The following is a 27,715-nucleotide window of genomic DNA, read 5'->3' as shown; positions in this document are numbered from 1 at the left end:
TTTGAGAAGTGGCTACATAAGGCATTGGGTTTGAAGTTTTACCTAGAGGCTATGTTAATTTGATGTTGCTTTTGGTGGCTAGAATAAGACTGTTATAACCTATACATTGAAACTCAATTTTGAGAGTAAGTATGAGTAATTATTCAGAATTAGAATATAATTTTTTTTTTTAGCTGGGAGAACCTCCAATGTGCCCTTCTTCTTATGTTGCCAACCAAGGTAGCCCTTGGCTCAATGAGCATACTTTTTCTCAGTACTTCAGAGTCAGAAATTAATGTTGAATTAGGTCAGTGCTTACACAATCTTAATTTCCTTTTTAGCTCTCTCATATCCAAATTAGAAACGATATAACAATCTGTACTAATAAAATATTTAAGAGTTTTTGAAACATCTTTGAGAGATTGTTCATTGTCTACTTATATTTAGCCAATAAGAAAACTGATGCCTAGAGATACTAAAGGTTTTAGTTCAGGAAAAAATGTCCTAAACTTACAACTGAGTCCACTAAATTACATTAATGTGTTTTTAAAAGAAAAATATTTAATTCTTCCACAGAAGTTTTTAAAGTAAATATTTTTCATTTTCCACATACATGAATAAATTAAAATTACTTTATAGAAATGATACACCTGTATTATTCCTCCTTACATGACTGAAGCTCTTATAAATATAAATGGCTATGAAAAGAACTTTAAAAGTCTAAAATATTTAAATGTTATTCAAAAACGTATTAAAATCATGAATTGTAGAAAAAAGAATTTACTTTTATTATGAGACTTGTATTTTGGTAAAAGATCTTATGGTTAGAAATTCTCACTAGGATTTCTTCAAGTAAGTTTTTAAACAATATTTGGCACTTTAATTTCTTAAAGATTAAAGGATTTATAGAATACTTATGAAATATCTGGTTATCACGGAACTGTAACATCAGAATATTTCCATCTGCTTTGTACACTTCAATTACTTCAGAGTTAGAAAGTGGAAGTACCTAGTGCTATCATTACTGAAATGTTAGTGGAACGCTACCTAATCAGTGCCATATGTTAAAAGCAAACATCAGTGAACTCACATCCATTAAAATGTGTTTTATTGGCCTGTCATACTTCCGTTTCATTTGTGACACCCTTCTTTACATAATAAGACGACAGTTATAAACTACAGAGCACATGTGAATAGTCATTGCACTTGTAAAGTGCCTTAAAGAAGAATCTGTCTCCTTTAGATTGTGAACAGGGATGGATGGTATTATGTATCTGCTCCCCATAGACATATATCACACTTGAGGCATAATGATTTTGTCAAATGTTTAAAAATTCAAAAATGATTAGTGAATTACAAAAATGGAAAAGTTTGTCAGCATTATGGGATCCTTTTACACAGTCTTAAAACAGAATCCCTCAACCTGAGCACTATCACTGTGTTGGACCAGGCAACTCTTTGGTGTGTGGGGGCTTCCCTGGGCACTGTAAGGCCTTTAGGAGCAGCCTTGACGTCTATGTGTGCAGTTTTCCCTACTAAAAATACATCAATGTATGGCCAACTGTTCCTTCAGTCCCAAAATCAACCTTGTTGAGAAACAATGTTTGGGAGAAATTAAACCCCAGAAGGAAAATGAAAGGTAGGATGTATGAGAGAGGAGTATTTTTTAAGAGCTCAGTGCTAGCCAGTCGTGGTGGGGCATGGCTGTAATCCCTGTAGCAACTCAGGAGGCTGGAGCAGGAGGATTGCTGAGAGTTCGAGGCCGGCCTGGGCTACACAGTGAGTTCAGGGCCAGCCTGAACTACTAAGGGAGATCCTGCCTCAAAAACAAAACAAAACAAAAAAAGAGCTCTGTGCTTTCTTGTAAAAATATGAGCCATTCAATTAAATAGTGATAAACCAGGTCCTTTGGCTAGTTGATGTTTGACCTATTCAATCCTAAATATAACTCAATTTGGGCAGAAGGTATATAATCAAAACAGGTCCCAAATGCTCATTATTTCTATAAATTTAATTCTCCCAAGTTTTGCTTTCATTGACCAAACTAAAAGATGATGGAGAGGCTTCTGGTTCAGACACAAAGGCATTAAGTCATTCTTTCTTGGTCCTTTTATTTTTTTAGAATAAAGCTAAACCCATGGAAGTTATTCAAAATACAAACATGAAAGGATTCCGAAAGATGATGATAATCAGGCAAACCAGTCAAAAGCATCCAGACTTCAGTATTGACAGAGTAGAAAGTTCTCTGGGTTTTCTTTTCATCTTCTATATACCTCTAGACTGAGCATTGAAGAGGCTTGTGACCTGGAACCACCAACAGACAGACAAAAATTCAACAAAAGACTACTCTCTCTGGCCAAAGGGTCTAATAATGAAAAGTTCAACAGAAAACCAGTGGAGACACCTAACTCTTGTTCCACAACCCGGGATACAGAGTGGTTTCTCTGTTATCAGAAGCAGAAACCCAAATATTCTTCCATGCAAGAATGGATAAACAAACTCTGGGACATTGTATCATGGAATACTACTCAGTGATGAAAAAGGAGAAAACTGTACATAGAATTTGGGTGTCTCAAGGAAATTTATAGAACTAAAAATAAAAAAGCCAAGCTCAAGAGGATACCTACTGCCTCATTCCATTTATACATATGTGAAGTAACACAGTTTTAGCAATGAAGGAAAAAAATTAGTATTTGTCAGAGTTTAGAGATGAGAGTAACTGTGACTGTAAAGGGATAGCATGGAAGTAACTCGTACTTACACCACAGTTGAATATCTTCTTTGTGATGCTGCTTGTCTCAGTTAGTTTCTCATTGCTGTGCCAAAATACCTGCGCCCACTAATTAAAGGAGGAGAGATTTATTTTGGCTCACAGTTTGTAAAGGTTGCAGTCCATTCTAGGCTGGGTCCAAGGCCAGAGGAGAAACAGTCCATGGCAGGGCATGTAGGAAAGCAGGGTGCTCAAAGCAGGAGGAAGGAGCCAGGCCCACTGTGACCCACCTCCTCCCACCAACCTTTACCTCCCAGCATCTCACCCAGATCTAAACTCATCAGTGGACCAATCCAGTATCACGCTCATGACCCCATATCACATACCCATCCTCCAACTATTTCCCAAAATCTCCACTTGTGAGCACCTGAGGCTTTGGGAAATACCTAGATATAAGCCACAAAACTGATCATGTGAAGCTCAACAGGATGACATTGCATAGCATGACCTGAACATACACATGTACAACTGTGTGCAAATATAACTGTGAAATAGGAATCATTTCTATGGCTTGTAGCAATGTCTAAAATACGAATTATTACCTTAACTTGGTGTAGCACTATTGTTATGAAGGATGTTAACACTAGGCAAGACTGCATAACAGACTTATAGGGCCTCCCTCACATTTCTCTGTAACTTTTTGTGAATTTATATTGGCTTCAAAATAAAAATTTTGCAAAAGGGCAGAAGAGTGACCAAAAAATACAATGTAAAATGTTCAGTAATTTGGGCTCACATAGGTGAGTGGCAGCTAGTGGTAGTATAGGTTACTTTTGGCAAGCTGTCTAGATAGGATACCACTTGCTTCTCTTCCTGGCCGCAGAAAGGCCACCCTAATTTTCTGCTCTTGAGCATGTTCTTTCCTGTACCCTCAATTGCTTTCCCTAAACTTTGCCCTGCTGGGATAATATTTGGATAACTTAACTAAGGTATTTCCATTCTTGGCACATTCTTTCCTCTGCTTTGTAGAACTTTTCTTCTTTTGGCTAGACAATGCATTGGGATATTGAAGAGTTAGATCTTAATAATGAATGACAACAACCAACAAAGGTTCATTTCTAGTCTAGGAACAACAAAATTAAGTTATTTTACTAAAGAAGATTCCAAAACACAATGGTGTCAAATAAAAGTTTTTTTTTTTCCTTTGTGAAAGTTGGGCTGGCCAGGTTAGGAGGACAGCTCTGCTAAATGCCTCCATGTTGTTGTTCCACCTTTCCCTTGATCATGGGTCTCCTTTGAATGACTGAAGCTGGATTGTAGAACTGTGCTCAGTCCTCATAAAATTGGGAAATTAGCAATTTCTTTGTAGCAAGTCAGGAATGAATAGCAGCCATCCCTTCCATGCATAGAAATAGAATATTATTCACCCTTAAAGAAAAGGAAAATCCTGCCATTTGCTGCACTGTGCATGAACATGGAAGACATTATGCAAGAGAAGTAAACCAGGAACAGAAAGACAAATATTGCATAAATTCATTTATATGTGGGATTTAAAATAGGCAATTCAAAGAAGAGGGAAGTCAAGAGGTAGTTGCCAGGGGCTGGAAAAAGGGACTAGGGAGATGTCAGTTATGGAATCCTAATGTGCCTACAGTTAACAATAGTTTATTATATGTTTGATATTTGCTAAGAGGGTAGATCTTACAGGCTCAAACCACACATGAATACAAAAGAAGGTGGTAACCCTGTGAGGTGACGCTATGCTAGTAAATTTGACTGTCGTGATAATTTTCATGTGTGTATATCACATTGTCAAGTTTTCTAATTGTAATATATTTAATTCATAGTTGGCAATTGTATCTCAATAAGGCTCAAAGAAGAAAATTATATTTTAACAGAAAAAAATAGCTTTTAAGTGACTATGTACTTTGTGTTGGGTGGTTTTATCACATGAATTCCAGCATCTACTGGAAGTAGGATGAGATACAAAAATCCAGTTAGGATAAAGGAGGCTGCATCTAAGCCCTTGGGAGTGGAAGCAGTGGATAAGTGGAGAAAAGAACTCAGAAGAGGAGCGGTCCTCTTCATTTGGGGCCCTTTTCCCCGGCACTTGCATTAAAGGGTGAGGCTAGAGGCTCTAAAAGAAGCTGCCTCTGGAGTGGGTGCAGGAAAGGCAGGGAGTAGGCTGTGTGGGCAAGAGGAAGTTTAGGCCCGAGAGCAGAGAAAATAGAGGCAACTGTGTCTGTATGGCCAGCTATCCCTCCACAGCGTTCCTAGGAAAGCATGCAAAGTGTGCATGAAACCCCCAAGATATGGTTAAATATTAATTCTTGGCACAGTTGAGATACAGCACAAGAATTAAAAGGAGAAATAACCAAAAGAATATTACCACTTACTTGGGGTTAGTAAGTACTTTTCTCCAATCAGCACATAAGGGATTTCATTAGAGCAAGAAAGAAAGGACCTCACCACCCTTCATTCCTACTTCTGTATCTACACACATCCTTTCTGTGTTGACACCTGTCTTGTACTATATGCCACTTCTGCTTATCATAATTCACTTGATACATTTCTTTCAACATTTTCACTTTTTACTGAATTGATACATATAGAAATATTTCCATAGAAAACATTCATTTTGGCCCTATTAAAAAATCCCTGGGAGTAGAGATGTATCTTAGTGGTAGAATACTTGCCTGTTATGCACAAGACCTTGAGTTTAATCACAAGCACTACAACAACCAAACAAAACTATTACTAAAAGCCAAGGTTACTGAATCTATGTAGCTGTAGTCCTAGGAATTAGGTTTTGAAGAGAATCAGAAAGGCCTTTTAACAGAGATGTAATAAAAGAGAAAAAAAGAGAGAGAAAATAGCCAGAAACATCTGTAGATTTTCTCTAACTTACTATACAGATACAGTTTGTTGCACCATGAGTGCATGATCACCATTCATGATGATATGCTATTCTTCTCCACAAAATTTAAATGATCAAATTTCACATGAGTAAAATGCAATGGAAGAAATTAAGTTAAAAAAGTAGGACCCACTTTCTTAAGTGACATAAAAGATAACAGATTGGTAAAGAGCACTTGATGTTTCAGTCCCCCTGGGACCTTTGTCTGAGGCTATGCTACAATAATAACAGCATTTAGAGGAATTCAAGCTGTGTCAACTCTCTGTGAACTATGGAACATTGCTTGCTTTGCACTTGTGTCAAGAATGGAGATCAAATTTTTAAAAAGTAGATGTTAAGGGAAGCAGTTGTGATCTGGGGCAGAATACAAAACTTCAATTTAATTGGAAAATCAGAGAGAAGAAAGAAACAACTTTAAAATGCATGCTTACAGAGCTAAGGTGACTATGTTTAAAATGGCATCAATTCATCTCAGGATTTCAGTATGGTAATTTAAAATGTATTGATTAAGTTAATGAGAAAGACTGAGCAGTTTCTTCTATAAGAGAACAAAACATAAAATATAGACAAAGCTGAAATTCTTGTAAGTTGAATATAAAGTTTTTCCAATACCCATGAAGAGTATGTATAACAACATGTCAGAAGAACAAGTTGATGCTCAGTGAGGGCTTCTTTCTCAATAAGGTGACTGGCTGACTCACTTTTAATAAAATGAACAGAAATTAGAGGAGGGCTACACACACAGCTTTAGTATGCTCCAAAGTCTAAGCCCAACCTCCCTTTGCTAGTGTCCCTGGCAAGTATTTCATGCAAGACAGAGATCAGAGACAATGGTGCCATCTTGTTAGCTGGACACACAATGTACTCAATGCTTTGGGTTCAGAAAAGTTGCAGGCAAAGAAAAAATCTCCCAGGGTGGATTACTTTGATTTCTCTATCATATTACTGATGGCCCTACAGAGCTAGGACAGTACAGGAATTCATGAAGAGCCTAAAGGAAAGACAAACAAACCCTAAAACCTCTGTCATAAAATGACTCTGAAAAGCAAAGCAAATCTATTGCTAATAATGGCATCCAACAAAGTGAAAAATCAAACTATGGAATTCATTCTGGATGAAATTGATTTTCAGGAACAGTGACATAAAGCTGAAAGCAAACACATGTAGGATACTCAATGAAGGGAAAATGGGCATTGTAAGTGAATGAGAAGAAAGGAAGAAAAATGATATGAAACATATGAACATAAAAGGAGACCATTTTAAGTTGTCAATGAAATATAAAAGATATTGAAAAAATTTTAAATGGAAAATAAATTTAAAGTTTCCAAAATATACTAAAAGTAATTCCATGAAAAGAGAATGGAAAAAATGGCTAGGAGGCTCAGCTTGATAATTTTTAAAAAGCAGTTTCTTTTTAAACTGAAGAAATACTGGCGTCATCACCTGAAATTGCCACTATGAATATTGAACAAAAGGAAAAACATTTTGTTCATGGATAAGAAAACTTAAAGTAATGTAACAGGACTTCTCAAAATGTATTTTTATATTTAATATAATTGCAATTCAAATCCAAGCATATATTTTGAACTTGTAAAGATGATTTAAAAATATTGGAATCACACTATTATTACTCATTTACCTTGCAAACAGTGTTTCTCTTTTTCTGATGTGGTTCATGTTTGAGAAGGTCACAAAAAGAACATGCACAAAATGAGAAAGGCAGAAGCAAGGCTGAGCCATTACTTTCTTAAGGTTGCCATGGTGACACATAGTATCAGACAGACACAAGAGTGCTTGTCCTTACTCTCCTATGATTTGTGTCCTGCTCTGTTTTCTGGCTGGTTCTGCTGGCGATCAGATGTGACTCCAGGTTCATCTATAAACACCTATCATGGACTTGAAGATGCAACCATTTCTTCTCTTTCCTGTTGCAATTTTGGAAGTCAAATATGGTTGACTTCAGAAAGATGGGCTGGAAGTTTCTCTCATTCATCACCTTCTCTTTGTTCTTTTTCAGTTCTATATTTCTATTTAACTAGCTATGCCATAAGGTCACCTTCATTTTGCTCACAACTGTATGAGTGAGGAATGTAGAAAGGTCTAAGGTTGACTGCTCTTTTCTCATTTAGATGGTGTCTTTTGGGCTGCCCAGGGATGGAAGATCTACTTTAAGGTTGTTGTCAATCACTCTCTTGCCTGGTACCTTGGGATCTTTGGCGTCTCCCTTTATTCTCATGACATTTCACCTTCTAAGAACCCACAACCTAGTTTGAGCTTCTCTGTGTCAGCTATTGTTTATATAGCAGCTGGATTCTAAGTGCATCTAAGGACGCAGGAGCTACCAATCTCTCCTGAATTCTTCCACATTTCTCTTACTGGCTTTTCCTCCAATATTTTCATGTGTTTCTAATATTCTCTTACTATCTGTTTCAAAAAGACCCAAGACTACTATAAATTTCATCCCAATATATTTGAAAACTTGAATGAGCTGAACGTATTTTTTGAGAACCTAAAGTACACCTAAAATGTATATAACTTGAATGGCCCTGGATAAATTTTAAAAGAATCTAATTCATACTAAAACTTTTTTAAAAGACACAATATGCTCATAGATACAAATACATTCCCTGGTGAATACTATAAAACATTTGAATTAAAAATAACACTGAGGAGGACATTCACCACTCATTTTATAAGACCAATACTACTCTGTTACCAAAATCATTGCAAGTGAAGAAAGTAGGCCAATTCTCAATGCACATATACATAGAGTTTTGTAACAAATTTTGAGGAAATTTAATCCAGCTCTCTATAAAAAAGATAATATTTGTGATAGTTAATTGTATATGCATATTTGACTGGGCCACAGGGTACCCAGATACTTGGGCAATCAGTAGTCTGGATCTTTTTGTGAGTGGGTTTTTGGATGAGATTAACACTTTCTTTGATAGACCTATTCAGCTTGGTGAGGGTGAGCCTCAGGTAATTAGTTGAAAGCTTAAATAGAAAAAAAAAGGGCTGAAACCATCTAGAGTAAGGAGAATTCTTATCGCCAATGTGTTAGATTTTTTGTTGCTGGACACAATACCCAACGCTCACAATGTGAAAAGGAGGTGCGGTTTAATTTGGCTCATTGTTTTAGGGGATTCAACCCATGGTGGCCTGACACTAGGGCAGGAACATCATGGCAGAAGGGCATGGCAGAGCAAAGACACTTAGTTCACGGGGGCTGGGAAACAGAGCAGTGGAACAGAAACAAAGAAGAAAGAGTCAGGGAGCATATATAATATCTAAAGTCATGCCTCTATGACCCAGCCAGACATACCCAAAAATGTAATTTCCCAATTCCCAGGTGTTTCTTAATCCAGTCAGGTTGACACACCATGATTAAGGGTCACAATCCGATTTTCTTCAAACCAGAACATCAGCTTTTATTAATTCTTCAGCTTTGAGGTGAAACCTCAGATATTCTTGGTTCTTATTCCTGCCAGCATTTAGATTGGTCTGTACCAACAGCTCTTCAGGATCTTTGGTTTGTTTATGTCCATAATTGTGTGAACCAATTCTGTATAATTTGTGTTTATCTCCTATGTATCCTCCATCTATCTATCCCTATTTCTATCTCTGATTGGTGCTATTTCTGGAGACATCTGATTAGTAGAGGTGACCAAGTAGGATCGTTTCCCCAGAAAATCAGATTGCTATAACATTCTAATATTGATCAATATAATTCATTAAATTTTCAGGATAAAAAAACTATATGATCATCTACATGGATATGTAGAAAGTTCCTTTGGCAAAAATTGAACATCTATTTAAGACTAAAACTCTATGTAAATTAGGAATAGAAGGACTTTATTTACTTTAACCCTGTAAAAGACATCTACAAAAATGTACAACTAGCAACATACTTAGTGGTAAATGGATAAATACTTTCCCTCTAATACTAGGAACAAGGCAATGGTGTTGACTGTCATCACATTTATAGAACATCATACTACAAATAGTAAGTATAGGAATGTGGCAAGAAAAATAAATAAGTGGCATACAGATCCAAAAGAAAAACTAGGTTTTAAAATTACATTATCATGTATGTAGAAACTCTTAACATGTGCACAAAAATAATTTTTACACAATTGATAAACTTTACCAAATTAAAAATTACTTTGTTTAACATAAAATTGAATAAGCAGTGATAAAATAATTCTTGAATTTGGGAAGGGTATTTGCCATGCTAATAGCAAACATAAAATTATTATTCAGAATGTATCACTCTCTTCTATAAATTAAAATGAAAATTAAGAAATATAAGTAACAACTTTGGATATACGGCCATTTTCATTATATTCATTCTTCCTATCCAAGAACGAGAGATATCTTTCCATATTCTGATATCCTCTTTGATCCTCTTTTTCAGAGTACTGTAGTTTTCAGTGTAAAGTTCTTTTCCTTCATTAGATTGATTCCTAAGTATTTCATTTTTTTCTATGCTATTGTGAAAGATGTGGTTTTGTTAATTTTTCTCTCAATGAGTTTATTTGTATACAAGAATGCTATTAATTTTTGAGTGTTGACTTTGTATCCAGCTCTGTGACTGAATTTGGTTATTAAGTCTAGAAGTCTCTTGGTGGAGTTCTTGGGGTCTACTATGTAGAGTATAGTGTCATCCTCAAGTAATGATCATGTGACTTCTTCCTTTCCTGTCTTTATTCCTTTTATTTCTTTCTCTTGTCTAATTGCTGTGGCTAATGTTTCCAGAACTATATTGAATAGTAGTAGTGATAGTGGACATCCTTGTCTTGTTCCTGATTTTAGAGTGAAAGCTTTCAGTTTTTGACCATTTGTGGCTGTTGGTTTGTCATAGATGGCTTTTATCAGACTGAGATAAAGATCATTTATTCCAATTTTTTGTAGGGTTTTTTTTTTTTAATCGTGAATGTGTGTTGGACTTTGTCTATTGCTTTTTCTGTGTCTATTGAAATGATCATGTGGTTTTTGTCCTTGGTTCTGTTGATATGGTGTATTACATTTATTGATTTGCTTATGTTGAACCATCGCTGCATCTCTAGGATGAATCCTACTTGGTCATGATGTATAATCTTCTTAATGATTTGCGACATTCTGTTTGGCAGTTTCTTATTGAGGATTTTTGCATCTATATTCATTAGGGAGATTGGCCTGTAATTCTTCTTTTTTTTTTAGGTTGGATCCTTCTCTGGTTTTGGTGTCAGGGTTGTGCTTGCTTCCAGGAGGCTTACTTTCTGTGTTCGTTATTTTTTTCTTGTTCCTGAGACAAAAATACCTGACACCCAATGTTAAAAGGGGGAAAAGTTTATTTGGCTCACAGTTCATAAAGGTTTCAGTTTATAGTTGTCTGGCTCCAAGGCAGAGTGGCATATGTCAGAGAGGCATTGCAGAGAAGAAATAGTTTATGGCGGACAGATGGTAGTAAAGCATCTAAGGACCTTAACAGAATCTTTCTGCCCCTTTTATGTTATTCAGACTACTTAGGGCGGGTAGCACTCACTCCCTTAATCCTGGTGTGTTCTGGCCTAGTCCCACCATGAATCAATGACACACTCTAGGTACAGCCACCTCTTAAAAAGCATGAGGCTTTGGGGGAACATCTAAACACAAGCCATAACACTTTGCTTTCAATTTCATTAAAGAATTTGAGGAGTCACGGCTTTAAATCTTCTCTAAATTTCTTGTAGAATTCAACAGTGAATCCCTCAGGACCTGGGCTTTTCTTTACTGGTAGGTTTTTAATTACATCTTCAATTTCATTAACTGTTATTAGATTATTAAGAATTTTTATATCTTCCTGATTCAGCTTTGGTAATTCATATGTATCTAGGAATCTGTCTATTTCTTCTGAGTTTTCTAGCATATTTGATTTCAGGTTCTTGAACTAGGTATTGATGATCTTCTGGATTTTTGCAGGATCGGTTTTGATTTCACCCTTTTCATTCATTTTTTTTTTTTTTTTTTTTTGGTACCGGGGATCAAACTCAGGTCCTTGCTCTTGTGCAGCAGGCGGCAAAACCACTGAGCTAAATCCCAGGCCCATCCTTTCCAGTCTTAATTGCATGTATTTGAATCTTTTCTTTCCTTTTTTGATAAGGTTGGCTAAAGGTTTGTCAGTTTTATTTAGTCTTTCAAAGAATGAACTCTGATTCATTGATTCTTTGTATTGTTTTTTAGTCTCAATTGCTTTGATTTCTGCTCTGATCTTCATAATTTCCTCCCTCATACAAGCTCTGGGCTTGAATTGTTTTTCTTCTTCTAGAAATTTGAGGTTCAACACTAGATTGCTTTTTTCTTGATGTGGGAATTCTCCCCTATAAATTTCCCTTTTAGAAATGCTTTCATTATATCCCTTAATTTCTGGTATGTCGTTTGGTATCATCAGTTAATTATAGAAACTGCTACACTGATTCAATGCAATCCCAATTGAAATACCAATAGCATGCCTCACAGAATTAGAGAAAACAATTACAAAATTCATTTGGGACCAGAATAGACCTACAATAGCTAAAGCAATTCTGGGCAACAAAGCCAGGGAAAGGGCATCATAATCTGTGACATGAAACTGTACTACAAAGCTACAACACGGTACTGGGAAAAAGAAAAAGAAAAAGAGATCTGAGGATCAGTTTTGATGCCAGTTGAAATCACCAATGGGATAGGCAACACCCATACTATTGAGAGATTTAGGTGAAAGAAAAGGCAGAGGAAGAGTGTATTTTCTTCATCCATCTGTGTGAGCTGAAACATTCATGGCAATCTTCTATGCAGGGCTATAGAATATTAACGCTCCTGGTTTTCAGATCGACTACCTGGGATGGTGTTTTACACTGCCTGCTCCTCCCATTCTCTGCTTGTTGGCTTTGACTGGAACTACAGCATTGACTTTGCTGGACATCTAGCTTGTAGATGGCAGATTGTGAGGTTTCTCAGCCACCAACCATAATTGCATGTCTTGTCCTATCATAACATTTCTTTTTCTGAAACTAGCTATGTCCTGTTGGCTTTGTTTCTCTTATGAATCTATACCAACTGTGGTATATCCGAGTTATACATACACAAACTATAAACAGTGCTGAGTGGAATCAAAGATGTAAAACTATACAGGTTTAAGTTACTCATAATGCACAATTCAGAGGAACAGTTTGCATGGATTATAGGCTGATAACTGATGATGCGATGTATTTTCCCAGCATAGAAATGTTCAGCAGAATTCTCAGGTTTTTAAAGAATTATATGACCCTCTTCCCTATAGCTCATCCTTTTCAGTTCCTATAGCTTGTGTCTACAGGTTAAATTTTGTTTCTTAGAATATGGTTTGATTCATTTGACTTTTGTTGACAGTCCAATTCATTGATTCAGTTTTTCTCTTTGGTTATGAACACAGTACACTTTTATTAATAGGGAAAAGGTTTAAGATACTAAACTTCAAACATTTATGGTTTTCAGTGAAGTAATGTAAAAAATGAAACATCCTCAACTCAAAATAATTTTAACCTTAGTAAAATTAGTGTTCGTATTCTCAGTTGAGATATTTAATCTGACAAAAAGAATGAATATCTTCTTTAAATTCTGTTTCTTTTATTGTTTTTCCGAACATAGTACCCTGGACACGTAATTTCATTTCAGCCTTTACAGTCCAATCAACTTAGTATCTGAGTTTGAGCTTCCTAGTTTAAAAAAATATTAGAGTGTTAATTTTTATTTGTAATGTATCTCTTAATTTAATTTTCTTAAAAAGACCACAGGTTTTGAGAAAAATAACAATGAATAGAGATCATGTCATCAGGATCAGGGTGAGTACTAATTAATGTTAATTCTGGAATTGTTTATTTGGCAACAACTATTTGCACATTATAAAGAATTTATGAATTATATATCAAAAATAACTTTATCTAATTGTTCTAGATCTCATCAGCTACCCTCCTGTGGATAATCCAACTTCTGTTTTTACTGGTTCCAAGAATCGTTCAGGTGTGATGCATAGCTCATATTTTCACTCTATATTTTCCTCTCTACTGAAAGTATCATATTGTAACAAGCAAGATGGCAGTGAATGATGCTCTTCCTCACAGTGGACACCTGCCAAATTTGTGTTCGTTTTTAGTATTATCTATTTCCACTATGCACTCTGAAGCAGTAGAGCGGATCTTTGGAAATCAGCAATATGGAATGTTTCTTTATGTTTTTATTATTTCATGCCACTGTAATATTCTATATCAAATGTATTTTTCATCATTGGATGAAACTTATATCTTTTGTTTTCTCCCGTGGGATGTAAATATTTGTGATGTGCAGAATTAAATATTTTATATTTCTTTATATTTATAAATATGTTTTCCTAAAATAATCTGAAATTAGTATTATGCATATACCTTCCAGTGCTTCATTAGTTTTTAGTAACAAGTTACTAAAATATAGATCCTAAACTAAAAGAGTGACCTGCTCAGCTGTGTAAAGATTTATTCACTTTCTCTTATCATCTTGATTTTTTTTGGTATCGGAGATCAAACTCGGGACCTTGCTCTTGCAAGGCAGGCGCTGGAACCACTGAGCTAAATCCCTGGCCTCATCTTGATTTTTGACTAGTTACACAACATGTATGTCAATAACTTTCTTACTGTCCTAATTTATTCCTTTTTGGACACAAGAATTTAAAGTGTTTGAATTTCAATAACATATTATTCTGTAAAATAGTGTCTATAGTCTGTTTTTTGTATTTTAATAAACATAAACTATCTGGATGTGGTGATGCACCCCTGTAATCCCAGCACTTGGGAAACTGAGGCAGGGAGATTGTAAGTTGAAGGTCAACCTAGACCATATAGTGAGCTCAAGCCTGTCCTGAACTAGCGAGACCTTGTGAGACTGTGAGATACTGTCTCAAACAACAACAAAGATGGAAAAAAGAAACAAGAAAGGAGACATAATAAACTTACTGCCACCCTTTTTTCCTCTCAAGTTGTTTTTCTAACACATATGAAATCAAATCTAAGTATTGTGAAGTACGCAATTGAATATTGAATATTTATGAATCATACAAAATCCATATTTATGATGAGTATATTTATTTAGATCAAAGAGAAGCTTTACAAGACCTGATCACCAGGTGCAATGATCATATTTGTCAGGGTGTAAGAGACTAGTGGTGCACCTGCTATTTATGTTTGAAGTTCAATGCCCGATCTAATATCTCAGAAACCTGCAATTTCTTTCAGAAACTGTTACGTATTTTAGCCTGATTTTTTTCTATAATATATCTAGTCTCAAGCCCTCTCAGGGTGACACAAATAGACCCCATAGGAACTATTCTGTTCTGCCCAAAACCAGATCAGACTGCTACTTTCTAGAAGTAGTCACTGACTTGAAATGCATATTTAAAAAGTGTAAAGACCCTAGATGAGCTCTGCATTGGGTTCATTCCTATTAACTCAAGGACAGTCATGCCTTTCACCCCTATGCTGGAGCTGTGTAGATGAACTGAAATCGATGATGGTGGGAATATTTCCAGCAGAGGTGGCCAAATATTTCGAATCAGGGCTTTTTGAAACCTGGGTGTAACATTGCCCTAGGCTGAACTTATTAGACAAAGGGTTTCAAAATTGGATCATTCATAAAAATAGAATTTACAAGTGAATGAGTCTATCAAGAAAATATATTTGAGCCTTGGAAAATGAGGGGTTAGGCAGGAGGACTTGTAAGCAGTAGAAAATCTGTGGATAATTCTGTTTCTTGTTTTTTTAAGATTAGGGATTGAAGCCAGCAGCGCTCTACCGCTGAGGTACATCCCTGATCATTTTAATTTTTTTCTTATTTTTGATTTCGAGGTAAGGTCTTGCTAAGTTTCCCAGGCTTGCCTGGAAATTGTGATGTTGTGCTATTAACCTCCTTCATGGCTGGAATGATAGGTGTTCACCACCAGGGCTCAGTCATATACAACTTTTGATTCTCTTCAGAATTTAAAGGCTATGAATCTAATGTTCAATCAAAGTCCTACTGAAAACATAAACAACCAATTAATTCATATTTTGGGTGTTATATGTATTACATAGGGTGAATAATACCAGAAACATGCGGGAGGACTTTTATGCAATATACCATTTACTAGGGAAAGGAACCAGTCCAGTGGAAATGCTTATCTTGCTGAATATTTGAAGTAGGGGCTGATAACAATTGAGCTCACTGTGGCAGCAACAGAGGAGGCTACAAAATTATAACAGGAGAAAGTATATATGTGACAGTTACCTTGATAAAATTATGATTCAGTCCTGGAACTTGAAACCTGGCATTACGGCTCTCACCTGTAATCCCAGTACTCTGGGCGGCTGAGGCAGGAGAACAGCATGATTGCACCCGTCCCAGGCAATTTAGAAAGTTAGTGAGAATTAGTCTCAATTGCAGATTGAGAAGCTCAGTGAGAAGGTCCAGGGTTCAATTCCCAGGGTCACACACACACAATAAAAAAGGGTCAGAGTTCCAAAATTATATTAATCATATATATTTTCCATTTGTAACTTATTATTCATTTTATATATGTCTGTAAAATGTTTTTAGCAAATGCTTTCCTCTGCTCTGAATGAGCTTTGATTGAATAAATCAAATTGTCTTTTCTTCACTGACACTTCTGTAAGCTAGTTTTAAAAATTCAAAACAACTTCTCATAAAATATGTCCAGGTACCAGTTTGTTATGTTACCAAAGTGTCTTTTGAACTTATTTTAAAGTTTGTGAAAAGCATTCATGCTGCCATTTCTTCACTTTTGACTTCTTTGAGGAATCATTCAACATGATAACTTTTAAGAAGTAACCAGAACATGAAAAAATATTAAAGAATTCCTTGTCTTTCAAAACAGCTATTTATTAATCTAGATTACAATTGAATCTTAAATTTGATGCGACTTTAAAATATGGATTATTAATATATGACCCTTCTAACAGACTTCTATTATTTTATCAGAATGGTTGATATGAAATCTTTATTAAATACATTTACATGATAAATCTCAAAGTGCCATGTAACTTTCAAAGAACTTATGGCTCAGGAAGCTCACATTCTCTTTCCTCCAATATTTAGAGATAAGTACACATTTCCATTTTTCTTAGATAGTTTTATGTATGGAAACTTTTCTGGTCTTATTAGGACCATGTGTTTTAAAATGAATGTTTCAAAGAAGATTAATAGATTATGTAATGTACAAGTCTAAATCACATTGATTTTAATTATTTTAACTAGATAAATATTTGCTGTTTTATATTTTCTCTTAAAACTTAAATATTGGCTACTTAGTAATCGTTTGCTTTCTGTTACACTTAAAATGCTTTAAAGTAAGCAGTATGGAAACTTTTTCTTCAACAATTTAACTTACTTCATTCTTTCCTTTTAAGCAACATTATCCAAAGCAATTTCGTAAGCCCCTCCTGAATAAAGTTGTCTACTTAGGCTTATTTTGGAATTATAGAAAATTGCAGATGGAAGCAAATTAAAAAAAGATTAAAAGATTAAAGTAGGAAAGGATCTAGATAGAGAAGGGGATGAAGATATGATGACAGTAATACTGTATGATATTATGATTCAAGAGTATGAATTTTAAAGTTTATAGACTTTAATACAGGATATTAGGTTCAGATATCAACGGAAAAGATTAAGCTGTAGACAATTATAATGTGCCATTAAATGAGATTTGTGCTGAGTAGTTTGAATAATAATGTGCTTGTGGTACCATTGCACTTCTGTTTTTCTCCCACAAGTGTTATTGAAACAGAACTTTGCTATTACCTAAGGTTGATAAGTTTCTTGAAAGAAGAATGGATCTGTTTATTAGTAACATTTCCAAGGTAAACTGCATTTAGTCTTATCTGACCACATACTCTTTTCATCCAGCATAACCGTAAATATGAGCAGTAGAAAATAATATTAAATATTTCATACATAGCACTTAAAGGAAAGTGCTATTAATGCAAGTATCATTTTTAATGTAGAAAATATAAGAGGTATAAAGAGGCAAAAGTTGCAACTGTTTTATCTTGTATATAAGTAGGAGAACAAACATTAGTGATGGCTGCTTCAGTATTCCCTGAAGAATGGGTGGAGAATAAATCTCAAAGTTCACACTAAATTGTGAAACTTTCAATAACTCTAAAAACTAGGGCCGGGGATTTAGCTCAGTGGTTCCGCCACCTGCCTCGCAAGTGCAAGTTCCCGAGTTGGATCCCCAGTACCAAAAAAAAAAAACCCTCTAAAAGCTGATTATGTATATTTAGGAAAAGAAACTTTGTATATTTATTTTTATCTTCTTTTTTCTTTTTCTTATGTAGATTGAAAATATAATAATACTTTCAAGTTATGATATGAAGTCTTCTAGGACACTTCTCTAGTGATATGAAGCATGAATAGATAACTACTATGCTTATTACTAATCAACGATGAGAGCAAATTACAACTCAATTATTCAAACCAATTTTGTATCCATCATATTCCTCTCCTGTTCTATGGCCAAACAGCTACAAGTAATTTGTTCCTATATCAAAATTGTAAAATCAACTTAATTTAAAACTATCCTTTTATAATAGCTTTTTATATCCCTAAATATTTATTGTTCATCATTACTTGGGGTGTTAAGAGACTGATCATTGTAGATTGTCTTATTCTGATGACAAACAAATATTTTTCCTGTTTTAGTGTGACATCTCTAGATAAACCTCCAGATGCTTGTTGAACATTCTTTATCCAAACACTATGACTTTCCCCATATCAATTCCTATCTCTGGAAATGCTTCCATACAGAATTCTATTTTAACTATATCAGTGATTAATGCGAGCCATATTTAATTCCATTAAGGTCTTTTCTATGTGTACACTTTGTACAGAATATCTGAAACCTTCTACATACTTTCAAATGACCTTTTAAATGGGTTAGCCTGTATTGTTTGGTGGAATGAGTTTACTATGGCGTTGTCAGTTATCTTCTTATGTATTTATAGAAGGGGTTGAAAATTCAAATGTTTGCGGTACTAGTCAGACTGGTAATTGAATGACTGACTCAGGTAAGTGTAATGCCATAGCTGTCACAGTCACAGGGAGGGCAGCTGTTGTGACCTGCAGAATGTGCCACTCTGTCTCAAAGAGCAGCCCTTTCTCAACTCCATCCAATTGTTCTATAGAGAAGCAGGCCTTGATATTCATAGACATTCCTATTAAATAATAGATAAAGAAGTTAGATGACTTTTTGTGTAAAATCTCCTGAGTTTTAGAAGTTAACTCAGCTTCTAAAAACAGCAAGAACTGCATCCAGCTATAGTCCAGAAAAGTACATACAAATATTTTTCTATCACTGCCTTTTTGTTTTTGTTTTTGGTTTTGGTTTTGATTTTGTTTTTTGGTACCAGGGATCGAATTCGGGACCTTGTGCTTGCCAGGCAGGCGACAAACATGCTCTGAATATATTTAGTGTGTCAAACATGGTGTAACTCACTGGAAATAGTGGTGAACAAGATAAAGCCTGTCTTCTCAAAGGGCTTACAGTCAACTGAGTACAACTATGTTACAATATTTCCAGGTGGAGATACCCTGATACATACTGAATATTTTGATTTGATCTAACAATAGAACAATAGCTAATATTAAATATTTGCTAGACTTCATCAAAAGGAACAAAACAGGACAGAAAAAATCTCATAGAAGCCAACAAATATAAATATATCAATGACACCTATCCTTTTTATTCACAAACGTACACATATGAGAATGGTTGAAATAGCCTAGCTAATACTGTGTATTGATACCATTGAATCCTCTGTCATGCTCACCCACAACTGCAAAATATTTTACACAGTGAATGCTAGGTACCAGTGCAGTATTCTGTGAGACTATCATTGCATTTGCTCATTGAGCACTGATTTCAATAAACAGTATCTTTATGACATTCATAAATGTTCTGTGATTTTTTTTAATGTAGCTGATGGCATGAATAGTGTAAAATCACTGGGTAACTTTACCAGAAATATAACTAGTGTGCAAAAAATTTCTAAATTATGTTTGATACAAATAGGTAGAGGCCACCTACAGAATACAAACACTGATCAAATATACGCCACAATATTTTAAGTCTACCTTTTAAGTCTACCTTTCTAGACTGCTCTTTTCTGAACATTAGAGACATATTTTTGATTCATTTAGAAATATTTTGCTTCCATAAATCTATAAAATCCTTTTAAAAATGTCTTTTTTCTATTTTACTGAATTTATTTACACTCATTCCAAAATGCAGCACAAGTGTGTCATGTAAAGTAACCAAAAAATAAAATGAACCATAGAGATGAAAAATGATGAGGATGGAGCAGAAAACTTTTTAGTAAACAGTGAGTGAAGTCTTCCCTGTTCTTTGCCTCCTTACCCTCCAACATTTTGTATTTTCTTCTCATTGTTTATGTACTTCTTTTTCTTCCATCCATATGTGGCATAGTAAACAAAGAAATTTACATAAGAGATAATCACTAATTTTATGTTTTGCATTTGTATACTGGCAAATTGTTTACAAATTTGATTGATGCAGGATATTTAAGAAAGTAATCAATGACCATTCCTATTTATTAATTACAATTTCTTTCACAGATCATTACAAAATCAATCTTAAGGTGCAACAAAATATAAGGCTTACTTATCACACAAGAGAAGGGCAAACACTTTCCCCTGTTCTAGAGAAGGTATATGAGATTGGATTACAGTTAGAAAGTCAGCATCTCCTCCCCAGTGGCCCTAAATCAGTTTTGATATGAAAAGCCGGGACCAGACAAGATTAAACACTGATTACTTCTTTGAAGATGAGATGTTTTTAAATCAGTCCTGGCAAATCCTGCCACAAATGCATCTGTCAGGGATGAAACTCCATTGGCATTAGAGGTTCATTCTAAAACCCAAAATGTACTTCATTAAGTTGTTCTCTTTAGAGCAATCACACTGACTTTATTCGCAGCCAGTGCACAAGGTTTTGAAGGGCTTTAATGATCAGTTTTTGCAAAAGTTCTTTGATGTCTAGAACTTACTCAAGATAAAGTCATTCAAAGTTAATTGGAAGTGAAATTCACTAAGAGCAAATGTTCATACAAATCAATTAGTTCAGGTGTGATCTCAAAAGCCAAATTCACAATTTTCAAATGGAGTATGAACTTTGAATATTATTTCTCTTTTTCCTGTATAGAATGAATAATTTGAAGGAGCAATGTAGAAACAGAATGTTATAATTAGATATAGAATCCCAAATAGTAACATTCATAGGTTATTTCTATCTTCTACCTTCTTCTAGAAATTAACTTAAAAATTATAAATGCCTTTCAAAATTAGATTAACATGCAATCTTTTCAATTTTGGAGTAAAAACAGTCATTGAAAGTAGTAAAAAGTTGAAAACAAAGAGAGACTAAGAAAGATGTGATTAAGGCTTGAATAATAATCATTTATGAATGCCTATAATGTGCTCTACTTTTGGGATTACAGAACTTTATTGAAATGCTCAGTGATTGGGTTTACTTACGTGTGTGTAAAGGAGTCTGAAGAAAGAGATAATAAGAGATACAGAGAAAAATCATAATCTTAATTCAGAACATAGCAGGTACTCGTCAAAGAAAATAATTATAACCCCTCAAATTGAGCTTTTAGTTGCCAACTACTGTTGCAGAATCATTAGGTACGATTATATACAGTATATTAATAAATATTATTTTATGCACTTGCTGTAGGCAGTCCCTCTTCCAAGGGCAGTCACATATTGATGCATTTATTCTGCAAACAGCTCTATGAAAGACACAAGGGATCTCTCTTATATAAGGATACTAATCTTATCCTGAGAACTCTACTTTCATTACCCAGTGACCTTTCCATGCTCTTAAATCACCATCTCATCACCTTGGGGTTGAGATTTCAACATTTAAGTTTGGGGAGACACATATATTCAATCCACAGGAATCACCTCTCAAAAAAGTCTATGCCTGGATTGAGCTCTTTGCTAACAACTACCATTGCATTTTATGGAGAAACTCCTCTACAAATGGATTTGCTAACCCCAGTAATAATATGAAGAAAATGGGCAGCAATGAGTTACTTCAGCCAACACCACCATGCCAATTTTGTAATGGAAATTTTTGTGATTTGTATTCAATAAATGTGTTGTGATATCTGTGCCCTGGTTGTGGTGGATGGATTGTACAATGTCCAATTTTCTTCTTCAACATTAGGCCAATCTTTTCTGACGTTTTCTCCTTTTTCCTGTTTTAGGGTCCTATACTTATCACATGTTGGAAAGATTCTTTTACCATCAGATTCCCTGTCTGGGCTCCTAAAGCAGAAATGTGGGATCTCTACTTTAAAATGCTCTGAGCCACAGTAATTGAGACTTCTGGAAATAGGCTTTATTTTCACAACAAAAATAAAAAAGAGCCTAGTGATTCCAGGCTATCTAAAAGGAAGAAAGTCCCTGCCCATACTGTGAAGAGAAAATCACATCTCTACTGTGTTGTCTGTGGACGAAAGTGTTTCTTTACAAATCTCTGCACAAGAGCTGAAGTGCAGATTGCAGTATCATATGTATTTTTTTCAATAAATATGAGGAGTCCCCAGGGTCAACTATGTGTTTTAATGAAACCAATATTTACCACGATTATAATTCTTAATACTTGTTAGAAAAGGATGAGTGGAGATTGGAATTCAGTTCCCCCAAATGGCAAGAGGGAGATCCTGTTTCAGGTTGTATTTTCCTACCACATATTTTTTTCTTCTGTTGAGTGAGTTCAATGAAATATGGGCATTATTAGCCATCAGATATGAGCAAAATTAATAGGAAATCTTTCTTTTTAATTTGGGCTATCAAATAAGACTTTAGTTTTCCTCCTCTGAAAGAGTTGCTATGGATGGAAGTCAGCTTGAACTCTCTACCTTTGCTAATACCCTTATGGTTGACTTTGGAATAAAATCTCAAAAATGACATCACCATCATGCAACAACAAGAAATATTTATTCAAATATTCATATTATTACTAACTGTACTATCATATCAGTACTAATAGCTCATAAAAAGGGTAGCTTCACTGAAAACCTTTCTACACAATTAAAAGAGCAAACAATAAAACCTTTAGGTACTGAAATTCCATTTGGTTCTGATGCTTGAATGTATCACCTACCAATTCTTAATGTTTTGTGTTGTTGTGGAAAGTAAAGATCCACAATTTAAAAACGAATCTTTTGTTGTTGTTGTTGTTTATTTTTACAAGGAACTGACTTTAGAGAAAAGAGAAGCTCAGTCCAAAAGCAGGAGCTTCAAGCTCTTCAGTTTCTTGACATGTCCAAATTAGAGTGTTCTTTCTATACAGGACCATAGCAAAGATCTTTTCCAAGAATCTGTAGTCACCAGGGCTCAAGGGATTTGTGATACTTAGGGATTTGAGGCTTTTTGACACTCGGATAAGGGGAACTTCAAGCAGTTACTTACCAAGTGTCCAAGCAGGTGAGAGAAGCTTTGTTGGTGGGGGCACAGAAAAATAGTCCACTGAAATTTTAACTGTTTCTCTCCTATCCTACATGGTATACAGTTGTGTTCATTATGAGCATTCTTTTCACCCTCTGCATAACCAATTCTCCCACCAAAACCTGGTGATTTCAAAGTGAAAGTAATATCCACACTGTGTTACTTTCTGAGAGAAAAAAAACAAAAGGAAACAAAACAATATAACAGAAATATAACTCCTGATTTATTAGATGTCAAATGTGCAGAGCTTTTGTTCACCAAAATCAAAGAATGAATTTTAATGAACAACAGAGGTTAAGAGTAGGAAAGGTTTTGGAGAAATTGTTCCTGAGATACAAGAGGGGACCTGAAAGTGGGTTGCCACTGAGGTGCTTTATACAGCAAAGTCACAATGTAGGTCAAACTACAATCACTCTATGGGATTACAAGTAGAGCCGCTTAGCCAATATGGATCCCATAGAGAAGCAGTCATGTAAATAGGGTACATGGAAATAACAAAGGTCTTCTTGGGACAGGATGAGTCCAGATGCTCTGCTCACCCACCTGGGCGACTGATGCCTCTCTGGACTTCTTAGACCAGGTGGTGCTAATTACAGTATAATTTCAAGTTACTTTATCCCTTAGGGAAGCATGCAGGCCTGGCCATTGCATCTTTATCTTGAGGCCTCCTGGCCTTCTTCAGATGCATCTCCAGCCACAACTCTGGTATCCATAGTTTTTACTGACTTTCCTAAGGGTTCATTCCTTCTCTGACTGTAAGTTAATTTCTATCTAAGTTAGCTGTCTATAATGCTAAGACACTGTCTCCTGAGATGCTTTCATGATCTCTATTTTACCTCTGCTGCTACCATAGACAAAGGTGGAGTTAAAATGATCTCTACATCAGCTCTTACACATTAATGACTATAATAACTGATGCTCATCAGGAAAAAAGATGTGTAGCTGAGGCCACTGAATTAAACTGTGTAATCTCGTCTTCTGCATCATGGTTTGCATTGAAACTTTATTTTGTTTTAATGTTTTCCTTCCAAATATTAGAGAGATGTAATTTCTGCTTAAGCCATGTGACACCCAAATTATATTACAAGAAATACTAAATAAGTTGCCTCAGGATGAATGAAATTATATTGAACTCCAATCTAAAAACACAGAATCACTGGAAATATTAATAATGTGGATAAGCTATTGGTTTTCCTCTTTTTCTAATCTTTTCAAAAGATAGCTGGTATTTAGAATGATATAATAGATTATATACAAGAAGAAGCAAAATATGTGAAAAAATCCTCATTGGAAGGATGAAATTACACTATGATATGATTCTAATATGAAATATGAGACATGTAATATTAATCCAAAGTAGAGTAGAATAAGGGAATGATGCATATTGAAATCCCTACAATAATAATTTTTAAATATATAAGTAAAAATCCTGAATTGAAGAATAGGATAAATAGAAGTCTGGTGAATTCAACCCAATCATATCAATAATTTTGTTCAATTCAAATGGATGACATTTTGCAATTATAAGATGAGTATCACTGAACTAGAAAAACAAAACAAGTTTGGGTCCAAACTTGAATAATAAGTCAAGCTTGGTTATTTTTAACTCAGTTTCTTTATCTGTAATATCATCATAAGAGAAAAACAAATCTGCCTCACAGCACACGACAGTGGTCAGCAGATAATAAGCATTCAGTGACTTTGCTGAATGAATGACTTGAATGGACATGAAGATTCTGTTATAATTAAATAACAGCTAAATATGAAAAGTATACTATATGTGAAAAACGAAAGTCAAATTCTTGGGGGTTTTTCAGCTTGCTATCAGACTGATTTTATTACCAAGAGATGTAACCAAAGAGATATTTTATAAAGACAGATGGAAATTAACCAAAATTATTTAATATTCATGACAGCAGAAGACATGCTTATTTATCTGGCACTTGCTGTTTGGGAAGCCAAAGAAAAGAGATAATCTGGAATCCTGGAATACTTTGAATAGAATTTTGGAGGAGTAACTTTATTTTTTTGAAAGAATATTATCCCTGTAATTATTGTCTGAGAAAATTTTTTTTAAAAGTCTTCCTTTTTCAACTATTCGTTGTCATTGATAACAATAATTTTGGTAAGCTTTTTGTTTAAAAACTTGTCCTCCATAAACACTAAACTATAAGCAATTATCTTTATGAACTGTTCTTATAAAATCTGGTTTTGGAAGTTCCATCAATGACAGTAAAGTGTATTTTTTGTATCTCAATTTCTTTTTATTTATTAAGTTTATTGGTACATTTTAGGAATACAATATGATGACATTCATCATTGGGAATTTGTACCTTTACATGATATATCTTGATTCTTATTTTTTCACCATTCCCTGCCCTCCCTTCAACCCTTCTACCCCTCCCTATTTACAAAGACTTTGTTTCTATTTTTTTCCTTTTCTCATATTTATTCCTTTCCCTTCTTCCCTTTCCCCTAAGCCTCTCACTTCCCCTTCCACTTTGCACCTTTTCTTCCTATTTCACTGTATCTATTGTATGTTATTATTTTCTTCCTATATCACTGTATCTATACATTTTGATCCTTATTTACACTTTCAGTTTATCACACCAGAGAAATTATTTGGTATTTATGTATGTGTGTCCTATTTATTTCACTTAAGAGTATGTCTTCAATGTGCATCTATGTAGCTATAAATGTCTCTAGTTTCTACTTGTTCCATTTTTACACATTGTTTATAGTCTGAGTAATAGTACATAAAGATGATTGTCATGGGTGATGTTTAAGTATTATTTTGGAGGTTTTTCCTTCTTGTGTGTAGTTGGAATAATTGATATTATGCTTCTAATGAACCTCCATAGGATTTCAGAAACTTTTCATAGGAATTTTAATAGTCAAAATCATTTTAAAATAAAGAATCCCTAAATATTATAATGTTTAATATGATGAAAACAACATGCATGCAAGTTTATAAAACTATTATTATGCCTAATTTTTATTATTGTCTTTCATTATTATTTAGATTTTATAGATGTGTCAGCTCAAAAATAACATATTTTTCTTAGTTTAGTTAATAAATTTTCTCTCATTTTTATAATCATTATTTTTTCCATTCTAAAATAAAAGTTAAATAAAATAAAGTTCAAAAGTAAAGTTTATAATTAATAAATTATTTCAGTGTTATTCAAACTGTATTGGAGATAATCATCAATTTTCTCATGCAATAATAAATAAACATTATGTAACTAGGAGACTCAAAATAAAAATAAGATATTTAACTCTAGTTTATATCTATAATGTTTACTAAACTTATTTAAGAATATTTAGAAAATACTAGAAAACCTAAATAAGTTGCTTTGTTCATATTATTGAATTTTTTTCTGAAAAAGATTTGATGGTCATAAATGCAATCATGGCTCATTAATTATGGAAATATCAGTTTGAAAGGACATAAATGACATTAAAATAAACATCAAGATCTTTAATCTTGCAAGGATTGAGACTAGAATCAAGGCTGAAGAGCAACCTGGTTGAATATGTGGCCAAAGCCAAGCTTCTGTGCTTCTCTGAAGTAAAATTTAGTGATAAAACAGAACACTAGTGAAGAGTATATTTAGAGTGAGTTGTGGTCAGGAACGTTTGATTAAACTCAGGAATTAAAATATGCATTGTGATACCAGAATCTTTGTGACATTCTAACCTCTTGTCACTGCCAAACTAAGGAAGAATTTCAGCAAATAGGTATGCTAAGCTGTCCAGTGAGAAGGCTGCTTCTTATCAGATTTAGTCATCATGGCAATGTGATGAAACAGAAGAATATCCAGTAGAAAGAAAAAGGCAATGAAGTTTCCTTCACACTAGACTTTAATCCCATTTTGGAGAGCTGACAGTAGAGTAAGGGTATACTGCTGCTAGTCCTACTGAAAGAAAACAAGCAGGTTTGATAGCCTTTTACTAATAGAAAAAAATGATTTACCAGATCAGTAGTCTCCTATCAGGTACAAGGGAAAGTTCTCATTTGTCCCATCAACAAAACCACATCTCGAACAGTAGCTGCCTTGTAATCACTGTCACAATAACACATTTTATTTTACAAGAATGAAGGCTGTCCTTTTCCTGAGTAAAAAATACGTAAGTTAAATAGAGTGACCTAATAGAAATCACCACCCCAAACCCTTCACATTCTTGATGGTGACCTTAATCTTAGAAATCTCTCCAGTAATTCAGTATTGCTTTCGGCTCACTCCCCTCAGACATAGGCAGCTCCTGTGGATTTTGCTTGGCCCTTCTAATCACAATACCCCTCTCTCCACAGGTCAAAAAACCAGTGTTGAGCAAGTTCTTAGTGTTTCATCCCAAGTATTTATTGAAGAACTGAGAAATAATTATGAGCTGGGGTTGAAGGCCCATTTATGCCACTGAGGAATATAACTAAATTCAAACTGCATTGATCAGTTCACTTCCATGTATCTGCATTCTGGCTGGTGGTCTATAATGACATTTTAGATCTCTTGGAAATAGTTCATTCAGAAACATCGCTGAACAATCGCCCAAAATCGAGTTTTTAT

The sequence above is a fragment of the Heterocephalus glaber genome, unplaced genomic scaffold (genome assembly GCF_053883595.1).
Source record: "Heterocephalus glaber isolate CG9 unplaced genomic scaffold, H.glaber_assembly_v1.0 deba00000122, whole genome shotgun sequence".
Taxonomy (NCBI): domain Eukaryota; kingdom Metazoa; phylum Chordata; class Mammalia; order Rodentia; family Bathyergidae; genus Heterocephalus; species Heterocephalus glaber.
This window is presented reverse-complemented; position numbering follows the sequence as displayed.